Source organism: Eleutherodactylus coqui, chromosome 3 (assembly GCF_035609145.1).
Source record: "Eleutherodactylus coqui strain aEleCoq1 chromosome 3, aEleCoq1.hap1, whole genome shotgun sequence".
Lineage (NCBI taxonomy): Eukaryota > Metazoa > Chordata > Amphibia > Anura > Eleutherodactylidae > Eleutherodactylus > Eleutherodactylus coqui.
Window position 1 is genome coordinate 153,336,905 of NC_089839.1, and position 20,577 is coordinate 153,357,481.

The following is a 20,577-nucleotide window of genomic DNA, read 5'->3' on the forward strand; positions in this document are numbered from 1 at the left end:
ATAAGCCACCCTGGGGTGAAGAAGTCAAGATGTACATACAAATACACTGAATAATGTTTATTTCCACTTAGATGGTACAGTATTTGTATGTTAATGAGGAGTAAGAGCAGGATGCCACGAAAGGGATGAGGGGAAGCTTACAGGTGCTAGATTTTGTGAAAAGGACCACAATGTTCGGCTTACTTTTTAAGAGCACAAAGTTGTTATGGCAAAAAGTCATTCCATGATCGTTAATTTTATTTTTCTTTTCCAACAGGTATTCCCTTCTGTTCTGAGTCAAGCCATATACTGCAGTTTTTGTTTTTCTTTTCCCCAGTCCTTGCACCAATTCCAATCTAAGGATTTCATAGCACAGCTCTGTCGACTGTTGTGGCAATGGATTGGAGGTGAGAACTGTCTGATGTTGGAGTTTAAATGAAAATGAAGTTTCTTATCATTAAAAAATGGTGTGCACTGAAAATGATTGACCTATTTATTGTAATGATATGATGACACTGAAACCTATAAACTGTATAATTAAGTATTCTTAAAAGAACTCTATACTTTTCCCATAAATAACAGTAAATGTGCTTACCCTTTGTAAAATATTTTGGGCACCATGTCTCTGAATAGAAGTTGTCTGGTTGCCCATAACTCTGAACTCTGATGCTTTTCCTTGTTTTCCTTCAGTGGTTGTGAAGGGTGACGGTGTTTGTATGCATCTTCCTATAGAATATAGATACAATATATTCATAGAGAGATCCAGTCATTTCTGAAACAGAATGCAAATGAAAACTGCCACTAATGCATTATGGGACCTATGCTTAAAATTGGAGGGGAAAACTATGCATGTTGCCCAGAGGAACATATAAGATACTAGCTTCCATTTTTTGAAGCCCTATAAACGGAGGTAAATAGAGGTATTTGGACCATATATTGCATCCACAGTATGAAACCCATGTTGCATTATCTGCGAATTTGGGTGGTTCCTTCCTGTAAAAAACTTCTCTTTTTTTTCAAAGCTAGAAGTATGAAGAAGAAAATACATTATTTTTTTCCACATGAATCTCATTGAAATACATGAAGATTTTATTAAATCGTACATCCAGTAAAAAAAAAATTCTTCATGCCATACAAACATGTCAGAAATTCTTGTTATTTTTAAAGTCAAGAGAAGCCACAATCCCTCCATTCACGTAGCTGTACCTGATACTGTCAACAAGCGGATCTGGATCTGCTTTGTCACACACTGGTTTGACTTTTAGGCTAAAACTAGAGGTGACACCTGAGGAACTCAGGTCTTCACCCTAACATCCCACCAATGGATCTCGGCATTTGTACAGGGTCCTCAGACCATTACACCAGAAGTGGTCCTAGTTATGTGGCAACTGACGCTGCAATAAATTTGGGTGCAGTAACCTATGGTCTGAACAGAGGCATAGTCAATGGAGTCCAGAATTAAGCCCTCACCCTACCTTCTCCCATCCTGATACCTCCCCTGTGCCATTAATAATAATAAGCTAACAGTGCTGATTAAAAACTGTTTTAGTGCATGGGCTTTTCCTGGATAAAGAAGAGAGTATGCTGTCAAGGATCGAAGCTACAGAGAGTGTAAAGTGTAGATGCCCAGGCAACAGACAAGTTGTTTAGTAACAAAGACAGCACCCCCTGTACTTAGGAGGAGTGATGCACCCCTAAGGTCAACCCTGATTAATAGGTGTATCCCTACACAGTCTTACACTGTCCACACTAATTAGACAATATCAGAGTGCACAGGGACACAACCTCACTGACAAGAGGATTAATAACATTTGTCACCTTATTGATATAATTCCAGGAGGAACAAAAAGGAACCCTACAATGGAGAGTTATAACAAACATGCTCTACAACTGTTATTTCATGGAGAATAGTTATTTAGTAAGATATACGTGATGAGATCTGACCGAGCGAGGTACCTGTCTGAATGACACATTAACATTCTTTAGGTTATAAATATGAATATTATAAATTCATAAATATAATTTTGAATATTCAACATGCCAAGAAAGTTTTAGTGGTTTCAGTAAACGTCTACAATCTGCTGTATATCTACAACTCATTTGCACTTAACCCTTTCCAATCCACTGTCTGACCCTTTGAAAACATTATGATTTAAGGCTGTACAGCTCCGATGTAGGAAGACATCCATCGGGGTACTCTTACTGTATATTGCCAGCCTCTCTGCTGTCGGAGCCTATCCAATGTGTCACCTCGTGCAATACTGGCTTTAACCAGCATGTAGGGCCGTTGTATAATGGCAGAAAAAGAATAAGCCCCCTAGGAAAACCAGGATACAAATTGGATTGGAAAGGGTTAAAAGTACGTATTAAATTTATTGTCTTTAGAAATTTCAACTGATATATGTGTCTTTAATACTAATTAAAGGAATTAGTCCTATATCTGGAGTCTGTAATGCTTGGGACTATATGACCTTGGAGCCAATAGTTGATACAACAAATGGCAAAGCAAAGCAAAAGAAAGGTGAGATTTTAATGCTGTGAAGAGAAGCTGCTTTGTTAGTACCATTTAATATGCTATTATACTGCTCCTATGTACAAGAATATAACTAGTATCCTACTGCCTCCTACGTACAAGAATATAACTACTATAATACTACCTCCCATGTAAAAAAATATAACTACTATAATACTGCTCCTATGTACAAGACTATAACTACTATTTTCCTGCTCCTATGTACCAGAATATCACTACTATTATACTGTTCCCTTTGTATAAGAATATAACAACTATAATACTACCCACTATGTACAAAAACATAACTACTATTATGCTGCCTCCTATGTACAAAAATATAACTACTATTATACTGCCTCCTACGTACAAGAATATAACTACTGTAATATTGCCTTCTATGTACAAGAATATAACTACGGTACTATAATACTGCTCCTATGTACAAGAATATAGCTACTATAATACTGTCCCCTATGTACAAGAATATTAACTACTATAATACTACTCCCTATGTACAGGAAAAAAACTACTATAATACTGTTCCCTATGTAGAAGAATATAACTATTATAATACTGCTCCCTATGTACAAGAATATAACTACTAAACTACTATAATACTGCTCCCTATATACTAGAATATTAATTAAAATAATACTGCTCCTATGTACAAGAATATTAACTACTATACTACGATCCCCTATGTACTAGAATATAACCACTGTAATACTGCCCCTTTGTACTAGAATATTAACTAATATACTGCTCCTATGTAAAAGAATATTAACTACTATAATATTATCCCCATGTACTAGAATATAACTACTATAATACTGCTCCCTATGTAGAAGAATGTAACTACTATAATACAGCTCACTACGGTCACATTCAGTGCCCCCATTTCCTCCCCACATAATCATTCTACACCGCCAGAGTGAAGTTTCCTCCATATAATATACACAGAGCTGTTCCCTAGCATACACTTCCTCTATCAAACTACTAACGACCACTTGTGTGTGTGTGTGATTCTTATGCTTCGCCCCCTAGTGACATCATTGAAGGTCCTACAACTAGAAATGAGCGAACGTACTCGGATAAGCACTACTCGTCCGAGTAATGTGCTTTATCCGAGTATCTCTCCGCTCGTCCTGAAAGATTCGGGGCGCTCCGCTGCTGACAGGTGAGTCGCAGCGGGGAGCGGGGCAGAGCGGGCGGGAGAGAAGGAGAGAAAGATCTCCCCTCCGTTCCTCCCCGCTCTCCCCTGCAGCTCCCCGCTCCGCAGCGCGTCCCGAATCTTTCAGGACGAGCAGAGAGGTACTCGGATAAAGCACATTACTCGGACGAGTAGTGCTTATCCGAGTACGTTCGCTCATCTCTACCTACAACATATATAAAACACAGAGTCCGACTGACAGAAGAACAACACAGTTTTGGCTCTTGAAAAGGGGAGGACAAAAATAACAAAATGAGAATACAACTAAACCGCTATGATGTCAGACACAACTCAGCAGTCCTGACAGAATACACTGACCTACCACCACCACAGAGATCCGGTGGGCTGAAGGACCTGTGGTTAGGTCACTGCTGTCGGATGAACCAAGCTGTGTTTGTCTTGTGTGGTAATCAAGCTACTGTGTGTGTGATGCACCACCAGAAACACTGGGACTATATTTTCCTAATAATTAGTAGTAGTAGAATCATAGGGAGAGCTTACCCTGCAATATAATCATATTTAGACCTTCTCCCTCCTCCATCAGTATAATCACATTAAGGGTAGAGACACATGTAGCAGTGCTGATGCAACTGAGTTTCAGCCAAAATCTATGTCGGCATGTGGCCACATTGGGTTTTACATTTATTAAAGTGGTTTTTCAGGCAAAAACTATTGATGACCAATTCTCAGTATTTTATCATAGTTAATCATCGGGGACGTGCTGCTCGGGATCTCTGAAATCAATGGGAGCTGAACTTGGTTATTACACTTCCAACACTTCCGCCTCCAGTGTCGGGTCAATTGTGGAAGTATAATAGGAGACTTCAGCTCCCAGTGATTTCAATGGGGGTGAAGCTGCCAAGGGAACTTCTGCTCCCTTCCCTGATGACTACGTCCAGTATCTCTGACAGTGGGCCATATGATCAGGGCTACATGCTCAGGATCGCAGGGGGCTCCAGTGGTTGGACCCCCACCAATGTGCAAATTATTCCCTATGCTTTGAATAGGAGATAACGTGCTGTGGTCTAAATACCCTTTTAACACTTCACCCTCCCTCCATCTGTATAATTGCACTTAGCTTTACCCTCAATTCACAAGAGACAGCACCTGCCACTCCAGACACACACCAAGCTGTCTGTACTAAACATACTAAATGGAGTCCAAGCGAGGCGTTTTTGACACAAAAGCGCATGTTGATCCTTGCAGTGGAAAAGAACTACACTTTTTCCTAAGATGCCATTATTGATTATTGATTACAATTAAAAATGTGTCACGTAAAATGTTTTTGTATTTTTTACCCATATATTTAATTTCAATTTTATCAAATGCAGGAGAGCACAATGGATGTTCCACCACTTCAGGTTTCAGACCTAGAAAGCATTCTGTATTTAAACCATCTAGAAAGGTTGGTTGAAAGAAAAATACATATGAAGCATTTATTACTGCATAAAACATCCATAATAACTGTCATCTATACTCTCCATGTCATTATGTTACTCAGTGCTGCTTTTTGGGGTGACTTCACACCCAATATTTTTGGGAAAATGGACTTGCGATTTTTCATGCAGTCTTTTGAGCCAAAGCCAGGTGTGGATTCAGCAGGAAGTCCTTCCTTTAGGGCTCAGTCAGACAGCGTTTTTCCGTGCGTTTATTCGCGCGTAAAAAAGATCGCACTCAATGCGCGTAAAAAAAAACACGCATGATCATGTCCATTGCCACCCATATCTTCTATATTTTGTAGGTGCAAATTTTATGCGCATGTAAAAATCGGACATGTGACCGCTGCCATTGAAAAGCTTTAGATGTGGATCGAAAACGCAAGTAACATGCGCACATAAAAACACCCGTCTGACTGAGACCTTCTAGTTCTCATTCTCTTTCAATCCACTTCTGGCTTTGGCTAAAAAAAAAATGCATCAAAAACTGCAAGTGTGTTTTCAAAAAAATGCTGTGTGCAAGGCCACTCTAACGGTACATTGACACACTGCAGATTCCTTTTTGAAGAAGAAGAAATTTGTGCAACTGTTCCAATTACGTGAATGGGCTTGAAGAAATACATACGTAAATATATTGAAAAAGAAACTTATTTAGATGTATCAAATTAATTTTTCAGACACAGAAACGTCACCAACAAATCTGCAAAGCCTAAAATTAAGGTTTCCATGCAATAAATATTGTTTTAGTTTGTGAATTTAACCCCTTAGTAACGGCCCCATTGCCTTTTTACGTCCTAGCTAAGTGGGCTTTAATCCTAGAGGATGTAAAAACATGCATCCTCTTTGGATTAAAGCCCTCTTGGCTGAGGACGTGACCGCTCCATGCTGTTGGTGCCCGCAGGTAGCCGACTGCATGGAGCTGTCATCCTGGGCTGTGGGCAGAAGCCCCTGACAATGCAATTCTGGCATTGTTTTTATCTCTTTTCTTTTATTTTTAAAGCATTCAGGATAAATAATGTGTTTAGTTTTACAGTTATTGTAAGTTACATTTTGGTATTACCAGTATCTTTTTTTTTTTTTTTAAATCTAATTTCTTTCACGTAATCATTTTGTAAGGGTGTCAGGGTAATTCTAAGTACAGCACCAATCAGGCCCACCCCACTTGCCCCGCTGCCGGCGGAGAGAAGAAAACACCACACGGAGGTCTGGTATAGTTGCTCACACGGGACATGGCTCTTCTTTATTACAGATTACATGAGATCTTATACCCTTTGTCTCATCACCAGGAATGGGTCATGGGTTCATAACCATATATGGGAAGTCCGGATTTCCGGCCTGAGACAGTGAAAACAGTCGTTATCTTGATATGGCGCCTCTGGCTTATGTACAGAAAATCACGTATTCAATTAACTCCAGTGCAAAGAATCACCCACTCAATTCTAAGAAAGCGGCCAAGCATGCATTCTCCATATCTCTTCCCTCCTCCACTTTAACCTTCATCCTTCGTCTGGCTCTTCCTTTGCTGTACATTTTAAGATACATTTTGGCTTTGCCTGGCAAGGCCTTTGGCATATCTGGTATAAGGCGACATATTAAGTTTTTTCATAGAGTTAGTACAAATGAGAATAAAGTTAGTATACATAAAAAGAAAGGCACATAACCATACCTATGTAAATGTATATATTCCAGTGCTTTCCTTTCTACCTACAAGGGTGTATATATATATATATATATATATATATATATATATATATATATATATATATATATATACACATATACATATATCCTTCTCAAGGGGAAGGAGTGAATACTTTTTTATTGCAGTGTATTATGCCTGTCAGTGAAAAACTATTTAGCCTTGCCTCTGGCAACCTAATGGTACCCAGTGATCAACAGAGGGATCTTCACTACCTACAATCCTGGCTATTGGAGCAAAGTGTCAGCTGTATATTATGGGCTCCACTTCTGCGCCCCTGCCATCAATGTGCCATGCTTTACAGTTGGACATTAAAGGGTTTTTCCAGTTTTCAACCATTCCTGACCAATCCTCGGGACCGGCCATCAATAGTAGAGCAGCAGAAGTCCTCTTTTTGTACCAGCCACCAGGGCCATAAATGTATAACAGATGTCTTTATGGCTTAATTCAGATCTTGTGTCAAAAGTACTTTAGTGATAGTATATTTCATTTGAATATTTTTTATAATCTTGTTCTAATCTTTAGAATTCTTCAGCTGCCAATCAGACTTCATTATACAAGACAGAAGCAACTATTTCTCTTTCAAGTGAACATTTACAGTGTTTGCCGGGTAAATATAATACAGTAGGATATCTTTAAGCATCAATGAGTCTTAATATGTGTCATATTTTAAAATAGTGTAGGCACTTTTTGTTATATGTCCTCAGTATTTTGGTTCTTTGTTTTGAAACCACATTATAATGCAGTTCTGTTCTGAAACAAAATGTCAGATTATCAGACTTTCTGGATTACTGAATGCTCCTGTAGTTGTTCTTTAGGAGAAAACACACTAGTCTTCATTCCAGGTACCATTTGAACTACCGGTATAATATTTTATTTGATTGGTATTCTCAAAAGTGCTTTTCTACTTAGCTTGTCTTGTTAGGTCTACCTCATTGGGGTTTTTTGACTTTCTCTGCATCAACATTGAATGTAGATTCCTGATGCCGCCATCATTGTGGAGAGGAGGAGCTGTGGAGCAGCTCAATGCAGATACAGGAGAGCATGTCACAGAGAGGGAATATCACTTGGGGGACTTCACTTGCAGACGTGGTGTGCATCAGGACCAAAGTTCTTTTTTTGTACACTGATACCGTCATTAACAACAAACTAAAAAGTACTAAAAAGTATGTTTAAGCCCTTCACAACCATGACCTTGGCTACCTGGGGTCTATGCAGTAAGTGTACTCAGAAGCCAAGCCTGCTGCATACCGGTAGGTGTCAGCTGTTAAACAGCTGATAACTTCTGGCAACAGCCATAATTAGAGCTGGCACCGACATGCTGTGGTCAATGTTGACTGCAACATCTAAGCTATTAGATGTAGGGGGTGCACCCCTCTACCTGCCCCCCTTTACAATTTTTCACAAAATCTAAACAATAAAAATTAGCATAATTATTAGTTATAATAGTGAAAGTCCAAACTATTAATATTTCACATTACTTATCTGTCCTCAGTTTTAAGATAACAATAATTTTCTAGGCTCGAGCTTATGTTCTAGTAAAACTGCAAAATGAACTTCGGGGGAGGGGGAACAAAACAGAGAGAAAGAGAGAGGAAAAGAATGAGGGGGAGAGTGGTGCAGGGGGATAGGACGGGTCACCCTACCTTTCTTGTTTGGCTATCTTGTAGTTTGGGTCTGTTGGCGTTGGGGGGTCTCGGTGTGCAGGCCTCCCTGCTTCTTCACGTGGTGTACCGGACCCCCTCTCTCGAGTTTCGGCCAGGTGGCTCCTAGGTCTAGGAATTCAAGTGGGAGAAGGGACGGGCCCTCGGGGCGTTCGGGGAGGCAGCAAGCCCCGGGTTGCCCACTCTGTGTCCTCAGTGGTGGATCTAAACTCCAGCCAGGGGCGCCAGAGCGCGAAGTAAGCTTCCATTTTCATTACTTCGCCTGCCCTCATCTCCTCATATCTAGCTAGTTCGTTGATGGCTTTGACCCAGTGTGTCCTGGAGGGAGCGGCATCAGACCGCCAGAACCTAGGTATGATCTGTCTGACCGCCTGTACAAAAAAGCGCAAGAGGCCTTTTTTTGCCCTGGATATGGAGCCCGGGAATATAGACAATACCCCCAGCTCAAGAGTGGGTTGCACGTCTTCACCACTCAATTTGTTGTATAGACTAACTACATCTCTCCACAAGGAAGCTATCGGCGGGCAGTTCCACCAAATGTGAGACATACTTCCGGTAGAGTTTGGGCATCTCCAGCACGCTGGGTTGAGTTGTGGGAGCATTTTGTGCAGCCTGGCTGGGGTTCTGTACCAGCGAGAGATTATTTTAAAATTTAGTTCTTGGAGTCTGGAGTATACCGACCCCTTGTGTGTCAGAGCAAAGGCTTTAACCCATTCAGTCGGCTGCAAGCGCCTTCCTAGTTCCTCTTCCCACGCGTGGACAAAGTCTGGAGGGCCGTCCCCCATCTCCCGGTCCAGCATCATCTTGTAAAGCACTGAAATTGGGTGGCTGATGGGGGTCGTGGACTTGCACAATTTCTCGAAGTCGGTGGGGTCTCTTGCCCCCCGGGGCTCGGGACTCAGGGTGTCTATCGCGCTCCTCGGCTGGAAGTAATCTAGCCACGTCCCTGGGGGAACGATGCGTCCTTCAAATAATTCCGTCAATGGTTTCAGTTTATCTCCTGCCATTACGTCTCTCAGTCGTGGCGCGGGGTTTTCTGACGTGGTCGCTAGGGTTTTTCGGTGTAGGAAGGCCTCAACGTTTTTGAGCTTGACAAAGGCCAACATGGCCGAAACGTTGCCTGTTTTTCTGTGATGGGGGAATAAAACTTTGGATATCAATTTGCACCCTGGATGCTGCCGAAGTCTTTTTTCATTGCTACAGTCATTGTGCACTATGTAGCCTGCAAGAGAAAAGGCAGAAGCATTTAAAAAATGTGACTCACAGCTGAGGACTTGACCTGTTCCTGCTACATTGCAGGAGCAGGAACTTTAATCCCACAGTGTATTTTTAACATCAGCCAGGATTAACCCCTTCTCGCTCCAGGACGTACCGTTACGTCCCGGGAGCCTGGTACTTCCCGCAAAAGGACGTACCGGTACGTCCTGGAGATAGCACGGGATCACATAAGATCCCGCGCTATCCCGCAGCGGGAGCCGGCTGTCAGTCACAGCCGGCGTCCCGCTCCAACAGCGGGGGGACATCGGAGATGCGCCCGCCGCTGTTAACCCCTTCCCTGCCGCGATCTAAGTAGATCGCGGCAGGGAAAGAGTTCACAGAGGGATCGCGATACCTGTGTGTCTCCGGCCGGCTCTCGCGCTGTGAACGCGAGAGCCCGGCCTGTCACCATGGCAACAGGACGCCAGACACTGGCGTCCTGTATTGCCTGTGCCTATACTCGCTGTACAAGCGATAAGGCATGGCAGAGCAGTAGCTCTGCCATGCCTTATGACAGCGATCATAGGCACAGTGATGTAAGTCCCTCAGAGGGACTCAAATAGTATAAAGAAAAGAAAAGTGTAAAAAAAAGAAAAATGTAAAAAAAAAAATGTAAAAAAACCCCTTTTTTATGCTTTTTCTAATATTAGCATAAAAAAAGGGAAAAAAAAACTAAAACCCCACATATTGGATATTGACGCGTCCGTAACGACGTGTACAAAAAGTTGAACATGCTTTTTATTTTGTACGACAAAAAGCGTAAAAAAACCCGCTAAAAAACAGAGGCAAAATGCTAATTTTTAGCATTTTGCCTCACAAAAAATGCAATAAAAGTGATCAAAAAAGCCGCACATTTCCCAAAATGGTACCAATAAAAACTACAGCTCGTCTCGCAAAAAATAAGCCCTTAAAGAGCTCCGTACATAGAAAAATAAAAAAGTTACAGGACTTTGAATGCAGCTATAGAGAAAAAAAAAAGATTTCCAAAAAAAAGGGGGTTTTATTGCAAAAAAGTGTAAAAACCTAAAAAAAAATAACTATTTTGGTATCGTTGTTACCATACCGACCCGCAGAAAAAATTTAGTGTGTCATTTATGCTGCATGATTAACGCTGTAAAAAATAAATTTTAATCTATGGCAGAATTGATGCGTTTTCTCTCCCTGTTATCATTAAAAAAAATAAATAAAAATTTTACGATATTGTCTATATACCCAAAAGTGGCACCGATAAAAACTACAGATCGCCACGCAAAAAACAAGCCCTTATACGGCCGCGTCCACGGAAAAATAAAAAAGTTATGGCTTTTGAAAAATGGAGATGGAAAAATACCAAAAAATCGCTTGGTCCTCAACGCCAAAATAGGCCGTGTCATTAAGGGGTTAAAGCCCAGGACCAAGTACCATAAATTTACGGTGCTTGGTTCTTAAGAGGTAAAATAGGCAAATATTTGCATTCTTATAATCAGTTCTGATTCTTGTCTCACGTGACCTTAGAACTAAAACTGTTAAAAACCTTTTTCTAAACAATGAAGGTTCTGCAGCAGAAGTAGGCAAACTGAAGACAGGGGTGCAGTCTTCCAAAGTAACTCAAGCGAAAGAGGTAAAGGATATATTATTTCACCTCCTACATGAACAAGATATTTCAAACCTTTTGCACTGTAATTATTAAAAGGTTTTAAGTGTGTTTGTGTGTATTATATAATAAACCCAGTCTGGCTATACACAAGATAGCCATTGACCTCAACACTCATTTGAGCAACAGCTATTGCTCCTAACTCTATGCATATATATGTACAGTAGTGTTAAAAAAATAGCAGTGAGTTTGGAAAGAGTAATAAAGCGCAAGATAATTATAATAACTTATTTTCATAAATGCAAATGCACTGGAAATGCTGCACTTTCACTTCTACCCAAAACAGTGAAATATCGAGTTAGGCTTCCCTCACACAGGTTTTTTTTTCAGTGTTTAGCGCAGCACTTTAAGTGCTAAAAGTTTGGTTTTAGCGATTGGTTTTGCAACAAAGTTAGTTTCGTTACAATGCCTGCAATACCAAGCCTGGCTACTACAGTGGGAACAGTGCTGTCTGCTTCCTGCAGAGATCAACTTGGTGCACAAATGCATCAGCCTTGCAAACAGCTGATTGGCAGGGGTCCCTGGTGACAAACCCCCACCAAGCTATTATTGATGACTTATCCTGAGGATAGGCCATCAATAGTTCAAAACACAGAAGGGGATATTCAAACAGACAAAAAAGTCACAGAAAGCGGCCATATACTTAGTGATAAACTGATGCAAGAAGACAGGCAGATATACCATGTAACCCCTAACATGCAGATGGCCAGAATGCACTGATGAGTCAGCCACTCCCAAGCCCCTCCTTATACTGAGGCGGTGGATGCTTAGTGTTAATTCCTTCACAGAAAAGTAAATACAGAGTGTCACGCCACATGGTACGTGTAGTGCATCATGCAGGCTTACAACCTATTAATGAGATCATATATAAATCCAGCGGGAAGCTTGGGCTTCCCCAGCATTCAAAACAGCACTGCATGTTATTGATAAATACTGATAAGTATAAGGTATTAGCTGATATTTTGGCCAAAATACGTGAGCCCACAACCCGCTTCAAGGGTCCTCTCATATTGTGGGTCCCTACGTTAACATTAGTTAAAATCATCAATAGTTCACAATTGGAAAACAATTCCTTTAACAAAAAGGTGAACACAGTAAGTGACTCCAAAACTTAATATAGACCCCTCCAGTAAACTGTCCATCAGTCTCTGATCTCAACTTTAATTCATTTTTCCTCTCCTCCCTGCAGGATTTTATTAGTTGTGCAATACTTGGGGGATTTCATGTACACAGAGCTCATTTAAAATCCCCCACAAAACGTGATTGAAGGGATCCAGATCCAGGATTTGACTTGTCCATTCAAAGCCCAACCATTTGGTGGATTTAGCGGTGTGTTTAGGGCGATTGCCATGTTGCAACGTTCCTTTTCCTTTCTATCAAATGTCTGTCTAAAGTATATTACTTCAGAAAATAAAATAAGAAGCATAAACCAGAGATGTTGAAAAATTCCAGCTATTTTGTAGCATACAAACCATTATAGCACTATTAACGCCCATCCCTAAAATAAGCATCTAAAAGAAAGATTACTCTAAGGTTTCTACTCTCATTTACATCTATTTACAAATGTAAAAAGTATCTTCGCTGTCACAATTTCTCCTAACTATGTGTTTCTTCATTACTTACAGTCTCATACAGCTTGCCAGAGACCAAATGTCATACACACGCTTTTCAACCTGAGCGGACACAGTCCTTTGGTCCAGTATCACCTGGAAAGGCAAAGAGCTGATTCACACACAGGAGTGAGCGTTCTAGTGCACAGGACCGAGACACCATATCCTTTCCTAAAGGGCTTCTGTCCTCTTTATAGGTTGTAATTGTTATCAAGATTTTCTTACATAAAATTACTAATTTATTTATTAAAACATGGCTACCTAATAGGCTGTGTATTATCAATCTAGTAAAATACTTTCATACATTTCTTTATTTTTTTTGCTTTACCACTGTAAATCAAGGCTGAAGTGCAGCCCCTTTGCAATCAACTGTTTGTTAGGCATTCGGCTTCTCTAACAAGTAGAATGTTAGACATCTTAGCTGCGGGTGACAGGCTGTTCCCTACATTCGCACTGCTCTCAGACCTGCAGTCAGTGTGTACACAATCTTTGCCTCTTCTGATCTTATACTAGTACCAGTGTACTACTAATATAATCTAGTGAAAGGGAGTGGAGCTAGTCAAAATATTTCCGTGCGAGATTTACAAACTTCAGCTGCTCGCTGAGGTGAAATCATGCTTTGTCGCTGTACCATGTAAGCTGCATTAGTTTCACGGTGGTGTTGAACCCTCTGCAGTACCCTGTTTGCATGACCGCGACGGTTTGTTTCAACACTGGACAACCATTCACGATTAGATGAAGGCTGGACTGGTGTTGGCGGCATTAGCACTTGAGATGACATGATATCACATTCAGGAGACTATGAAGATAGTGGTGAAGGAGTATGCTTTAATGTTGTTGGTCCATATGCACCGCCAGCTATGTATGTGCACATTTGTGAGGTGTGATTTATTGGACTCTCCTCACAGGTGTCCAGCTGTCTCACAACCAGCTACAAACTGCCAGACTGAGTACTGGTGTATCCATATCAAGGAGGGTTATAGCTTGCCTGTAATCCCTCATTCAGTGCACAGGGATGAAGGACCTGTGATGACGTCAACATCATGTGATCAGGGGCAGAGCTCAGAGCCCCGGTGACTGATCACATGACTGTGACATCATCACAAGTTCTGTAAGCACACGGCTGCTGTCCAGCTCGCATATTATCAATTTCTGAAATAGCTCTGCCCTATTCAGCAATTCCAGCAACCTGATTGGTTGTTTGGGTTGGCTGATTCAACCTGATTGATTGTTAGGGCAGAGCTGTAGCAGAAATTGATAATATGCGTCCGGCTCTGCTGCTTTAAGACCTGTGATGACATCACCGTCATTGCGCCTCTAGGGTATTTGATACATTATAGATAGCTTTGCTCCATGGACGTCTCACACACACAGCTCTACATGCACATCACAGACACATATAGCTTTGCTATATGCACATCACACACAGATCTGCTACATGCACGTTACACACACACAGCTCTGCTACATGCACATCACAAAAGATCCCTTAAAACTATAATATTTTATTCTTATTACATTAAAAAACACACATTGGGCACCAGACAGTCATCAATTGATGAAAAAACAAGACAAAGACAAGACAAGAATGAACAGAACACACGTGCTCATAGAGGTCACGGTGTTGCCACACAAGGGAAGTTTGGATTTAGACTTAGTTTATGCGTCTCAGATATGGCTACACGATTCTCGTGCCATAAGGACTTCCCATTAGAGGGACAATATAGACATGGAGGGATAGGACGTTGCCAGTTTCCCAGATTGTATCTCCTATATATCTGAGATATTGTAGTGTGATAGGTTAGAATCACACCTCAGTATAAGGTATTGTCCCAATTTAAGTATTAATTAAGTACTTTCATTCATTGGTTTGGTTGATAGACTGACCAAACATCTTCTAATATTCATATGTAATTAGCCTAAGTAAACAAAAAATTCTAGACCTTAGTGAGTTGATATAGTCACTAACTAAATCGAGATATTTAATGATTGGTTCAAGGTAGATGGTTATACTTCTATTTGTTTAGGTTCATTTATTCTGGTTCAATGCATTTCAGTCGGACCAGGTGGTCAATCGTCTAGATTACATAGGTCCATCAGTGTGGAAAGTTGACAGACGTATGAATCAGAGTAGATATATCTCGGTAGTTAATTGTTTATGAAAGAGAATAATTGCTAATATATCTTGATTGTTAGTAGATGCGAAAGGATTTTTTTGGGGGGCCTCAAGATAGATTTTACAGGAGTCCCAGATGGTTCTAATAACAGCTCCTCCAATCGGCAGGTGTCAGTTTGATATTTATACACCGCCTCTTAATAACTACCATTGGTCTACCCGATTTGATAATATCGCTAGCTTAGAGATGGGTTATTTTCTATAACACCATTCTCCTGCTATGTGGACCAAGGTCTCGGCGCTCAAAGAAAAAGATTAGGGGAAACAATACCCCTCAGATTAAATCTAGATCTGCAGAAAAGTCAGCAGGCTTGCTAGTATAACTAACTAAACCCTCGGTCAAATGATCTTGACCCAGTTAACTGACTGTCTAGACTGAGTAAACATTAGGGGAAATAATACCCCTCAGGTTAAATCTAGATCTGCTGAAAAGGTGTCTCTAGTTTGCTGTGAGCAAAGCCGCATAATTCTTTTATTAGCTTCCTTACTAGGTATTTGTATGGTCACAGCGTATATAGAGATCTCTATTACATATCTGCTCAATATATCCTGGGACTGTGCTAGCACACAGTACCTAGTAAAGATCAATCCAGTAAGAATTATGCTGCTTTGCCCACCACAAACTAGAGACACATATAATGCCTACAATAGAGGCGTAACTTGAAGCTCCCGGGCCCTGATGCAAAACTTGTAACAGGGCCCCCAACTATAATGCTTTACTCATAGTACTGGGTTCCCTATATGGAGAAGAAAGGCCATATGGGCCCCTAAGGCTCCTGGGCCCGGGTGCAACCGCATCCCCTGCACCCTCTATAGTTACGCCCCTGGCCTACAACATAAAGACAAGTGCACATACTGGGTTGACGAGACACACAGGTTATTAGATGATCATAAGTTGTCTGAAAAGTTTAGGTGCTTTTACACAAACGATTATCTTTCAAAAAAAAATTGCTGTATTGCTCAAATTTGAATAAATCATTTACGGTAGTGTAAACACAACAAACAATTGAACGATGAATGAATGTTTATTTTATGCAAGCAGACAAATCATTGTTGGCTTGTTTACTATTTGTTTAAATACCGTTTAAATACTGATCGTTCAGTCGTCTTATTCTCTGGTACAGCGAACTGAACAATCCTGTTAAAGTAAAAGAAAAAACTATTTAGGCCGACTGCACACAGCCGGATTTGAATAGCAGAATCCGCGATCGTCAGCCATGTGGACGATCTGCAGCATTCTGCATTCGTTAGCAAACACAAGTAGACAGCAATTGCAATTTCCGCTCGCAGAAAAAAAAAAATCGCTGCATTTTCTATTTTTGAGTGGATCATCGAAGTCTATGGAAGCTATTCAACTCACGGCCCTTCCACAATTGACATTGCCTAGTGACAGCGTGGTAAAAATAAACATTTTTTTTTAAAAACTTGCCACAGCCATCCGCAGTAAAGATAAAGAAGAAAAGTGACCGGTACGCGTGGATGCCGGTCAGGCCCAGATTCCGCTGTGGGCTCCCACATTCGGAATCTGACTCATTCGTGTGCAACAGGCCTTACCTGTGTGTTTAAACGGATGGCCTGAGAGAACTAGAAAACTGTGTCACCGTTTGCTCATTCTCTCTGGCAAACAATTTCTCGATACGTGTAAAAGCACTCTTCAGTACTTTTTAATATTATGTCCTTTTTAAAGGACCATTAAACCTAATGCTGGGTACAGGACTTTTTATAGCGTAAATAGCCATTTTGGGGGTAAGGAAAAGATGACTATAATGTTAGTGCTGAAATTAGAAAGATGTTTACACTTAAGATTACTACTTTACCTCAATTCAGTTAGAGTCTCTGGAAACATTTCTATCCCGAGGTGCTTAGGAACTCCTGCAGTAACCTCAATATGTATCCAAGCCAAGAAAGGGCGATTTCTATTTTAGCAGCACCATCATGACGAGTGATTTCAGTGGCCATTTTGGACTCAAAAAAGTGGAAGATGCTACTACAAGAAGAGACTGTGACCTCAAAGTGCCCCCTGGGTTCACAATAAAAAATGTCATTATAAATACAGAATGTAACCTTAACATACCTGGTGCCCTCCTTATCAATGTTGTTGCTATGGTTTGCCCCATTGCCAGTTCCCTCATCATGTACATAATGAGGCTGCCACATTTTCACAATACCCCATGTACAGTGTGCTTTATTAGTATGAGACACGCCCCCTGCTCTCCACAGACCAGCACTGTGTCCATCCTCTTTCTTCCTCTGCAGGTTCCTTGCTCCCAGAGCAGGGGGAATGTCTCAGAGTACCAGCCACTTTACGCACATTGATAATGTGCCAGCTATGTTTTATGTATACATTCTGAATTGATGGTGAAAATTGTATTGTGACCTCGAAGTCAAATTTAAAGCAAAACTGCCTAAAATCTGCATGTGAAAGAGTAATCAGAAATAATGTAATGTGTATGGGGGCAGGCATGTTTGATTTTAAGATATGCGTTTTTTTGTTTTCCAGGGAGATGTGACAGGCACATTGAAATAAACATGGCTGCTTGTGAGATCCTAGTGTATACATCTATGCAGAAAGCGGGGGAAAAAACAGCTATTATTTCTATTGCAACATGCTCCATAAAGTTTCACTTGATACTTTTGTTTATTTTTATTTTTTTTAACTGTACTGGCAGTAAGGCTGATAGCACACAAACGGGTTGGATTCTGCAAGCGGGAGCCCGCAATGGAATCCGGACCTCACCGTGGCTCACCGTTGGTCATGCGCAGTACAGATTTTTAAAAAAACAACAACTTTGTTTTTCCCGCACTGTCGCTAGGCGATGACACAGGTACCCGCAACCTATCCGCAATGGCAATTGTGGATGGGCCTTGGGTCAGACGGCTTCCAGTGACTTCAATGGAAGCAATCCGTACGAAGCCCGCACAAAGATAGAACAGGCTGCGCATTTTTCCTCCACTTGCAGAAATCGCTGTTCATTTCCACAAGTGTGTATTAAAAAGTGATATTTCATAGCATGTTATGAATGGTATTTGCTGCGGATCCTCTGTGCAGACTCCGCTATGCAAATCCGTTCTTGTGCCACCGGCCTATGTCTCATGCATGTTCGAAATGACAAATTTTATATTTCACTCACCAGATCTATTTCAACAATTTTTCTTAACTCATCCCATCTCTGTACAACTACGATGTATAAAGAAGTAATGTAACCAGCACCAATACAAATGGCACATAAAATATGATCCTTATACAAAGAAGTGATAGCAAAACAGAATGGAATTTAAACATGGATTTGAAACCTTAAAAATCAATTGTTTTTTCGTTAGTTTTGCTAGAAGTTGTTTTAAAATGTATTAAAAAGAAAAACTTGCGTGAAAACACTCAAACAATATTCCCTGACCCAAAAATGGGCTATAGAATAATAATGTACAATTACAATATCACACACAATAAATAACAATGAGAAAAATATTACTAGTATACTGTTGGTTTTTTTTTCACTATCAAGTTTACTGAAGTTCAACACTAAGGTCTCATGTAGAGATGAGCGAGTATACTCGCTAAGGCACATTACTCGGGCGAGTAGTGCCTTAGCCGAGTGTCTCCCCACTCGTCTCTAAAGATGCGGCCGGCGGCGGGGGAGAGCGGGGAGGAACGGAGGGGAGATCTCTCTCTCCCTCCCCCCCCCCCACTCCCTCCTGCTCCCCGCCGCAACTAGCCTGTCACTGGCGCCGGCGCCGGCCCCGAATCTTTAGAGACAAGCGGGGAAATACCCGGCTAAGGCACTACTCGCTCGAGTAATGTGTCTTAGCGAGTATACTCGCTCATCTCTAGTCTCATGTCCACTAAGTAAATGGAATTATCAAATCCGTGCGGGTGTCCCACACGTGTGATCCGCGCCCATAGGGATGCATTGGACACCCGCAGGTAAGTAAATACCTGCGGATGTCCTTTCTTCTTGCCGTGCTTATTGCACGTGCGGGAAAACACCTGCAGCATGCTCCATTTTCTGCGCGTTTCCCGCACGGGTGGCTCATGCAGGCTTCCATGGAAGCCATCCGTATCCGCGGTGCACCTGCAGCTAAATTCCTGCTCTGCCGCAGGAGCGCGGGAGAGCACGAGTTAAAAAAAAAAGAGTGCACGGCGCATGCGCGCAGGCCGAGGAATGAAGATCCAGCAGCGACAGAGGGCAGATCCTCAGCATCCGGACAGGTGAGTAAATCTTATTTTTAGGCCTCATGTCCGCGGGAAAGGAGGGACCCGCTACGGTATTCTGCATGGAGAATTTCCTAGTGGACATGAAGCCTAACAGTTACAAAACCGTGAAATAACAGAAGTAATAAACAGCTATTACGTTAGAAGCATCAGCCGATATATATTGCTGTTTGTCTGCAAAAGCATATATATATATATATATATATATATATATATATATATATTATAGTTTACTATGCACAGGAACCAAAATATGTGGTAAGACCATCCAAAACATATCTATGTTGCAAAGAACAGCCATTGAGAACTAGTAAAAACAAAAGAACAAGCCAAACTGAATAGGAAAGAAGGAAAGAGAGAGGAAAATAAAAAACAAAGAGGGGGCGGGGGGGGGGGGGGGGGGGAGGGAGAGGCAGAAAGAAAGTGAAGAGGGGTACCATCCAAACAGCACGCCAGTTCTAATGTTCTGTTAAGCCAACGAGGGAGCTCATCACGATCACTAAAGGCAATCCAACCAGGTCAAGTGCGGACAAATTTATCCTGAGTTCCCACAATATCTGCAAAAACCTCCTCCATTCGCATAAGAAAATTCACTTGAATCCCCCATTCAGTTAATGTAGGCGAGACCGAAGATTTCCAATGTCTAGGAATAACCATTTTGCAGCAGTTAGGAAGAATCAAGAAAAACATTTTTTTAAAGTGGAGAATGAACCAGGAACCATGCAGAGCAGTCCGATAGAGGGCGACAAGGCTAGCAAGATGCCAAAAAGTTTATTGAGAAGTTGAAAAATCTTTGTTGAAAAGAACAATGCCAAGGGATACTTCCACCAGATATGGAGCATCGTTCAGGGCGCACCCAGGCACCTCCAGCATCAGTCTAACACAGATGGGAACATGCTATGTAGTAAAGTGAGATATTGATACCACTGCGACAAGATCTTATAATTCTCCTGTGCAGAACAAGCTAAGGGGAGTTCATGCGTCAACAAGAAGGCTTTCTGCCAATCCTCTTTAAAAAGCCTTGTGGTATAAGATTTTTAAAAAAATTTTCAGGAGTATTCATTCCTCAGGCATTAAGGGAGCAATTATGTATTTGTGTCATGTGGATGAGGCGGTGAGTGGGAAAGAGGAGAGGGGTTAAGAAGGGAAGAGGTGTAAAAACAAGAGAAGGAAAAGAAGAGGCTGAAG

The 20,577-nt window shown here is 41.3% G+C and overlaps 1 long non-coding RNA gene across 1 annotated transcript; it reads left to right on the forward strand.

Annotated features, from left to right (window-relative positions):
• The first annotated feature begins 286 nt into the window (after nucleotides 1–286).
• LOC136619839 (uncharacterized) lies at nucleotides 287–5,102 on the forward strand. Its single transcript, XR_010791055.1, has 3 exons — nucleotides 287–386; nucleotides 2,405–2,500; nucleotides 5,036–5,102. It is a non-coding gene; the product is annotated as an uncharacterized lncRNA (long non-coding RNA).
• Nucleotides 5,103–20,577: the final 15,475 nt, after the last annotated feature.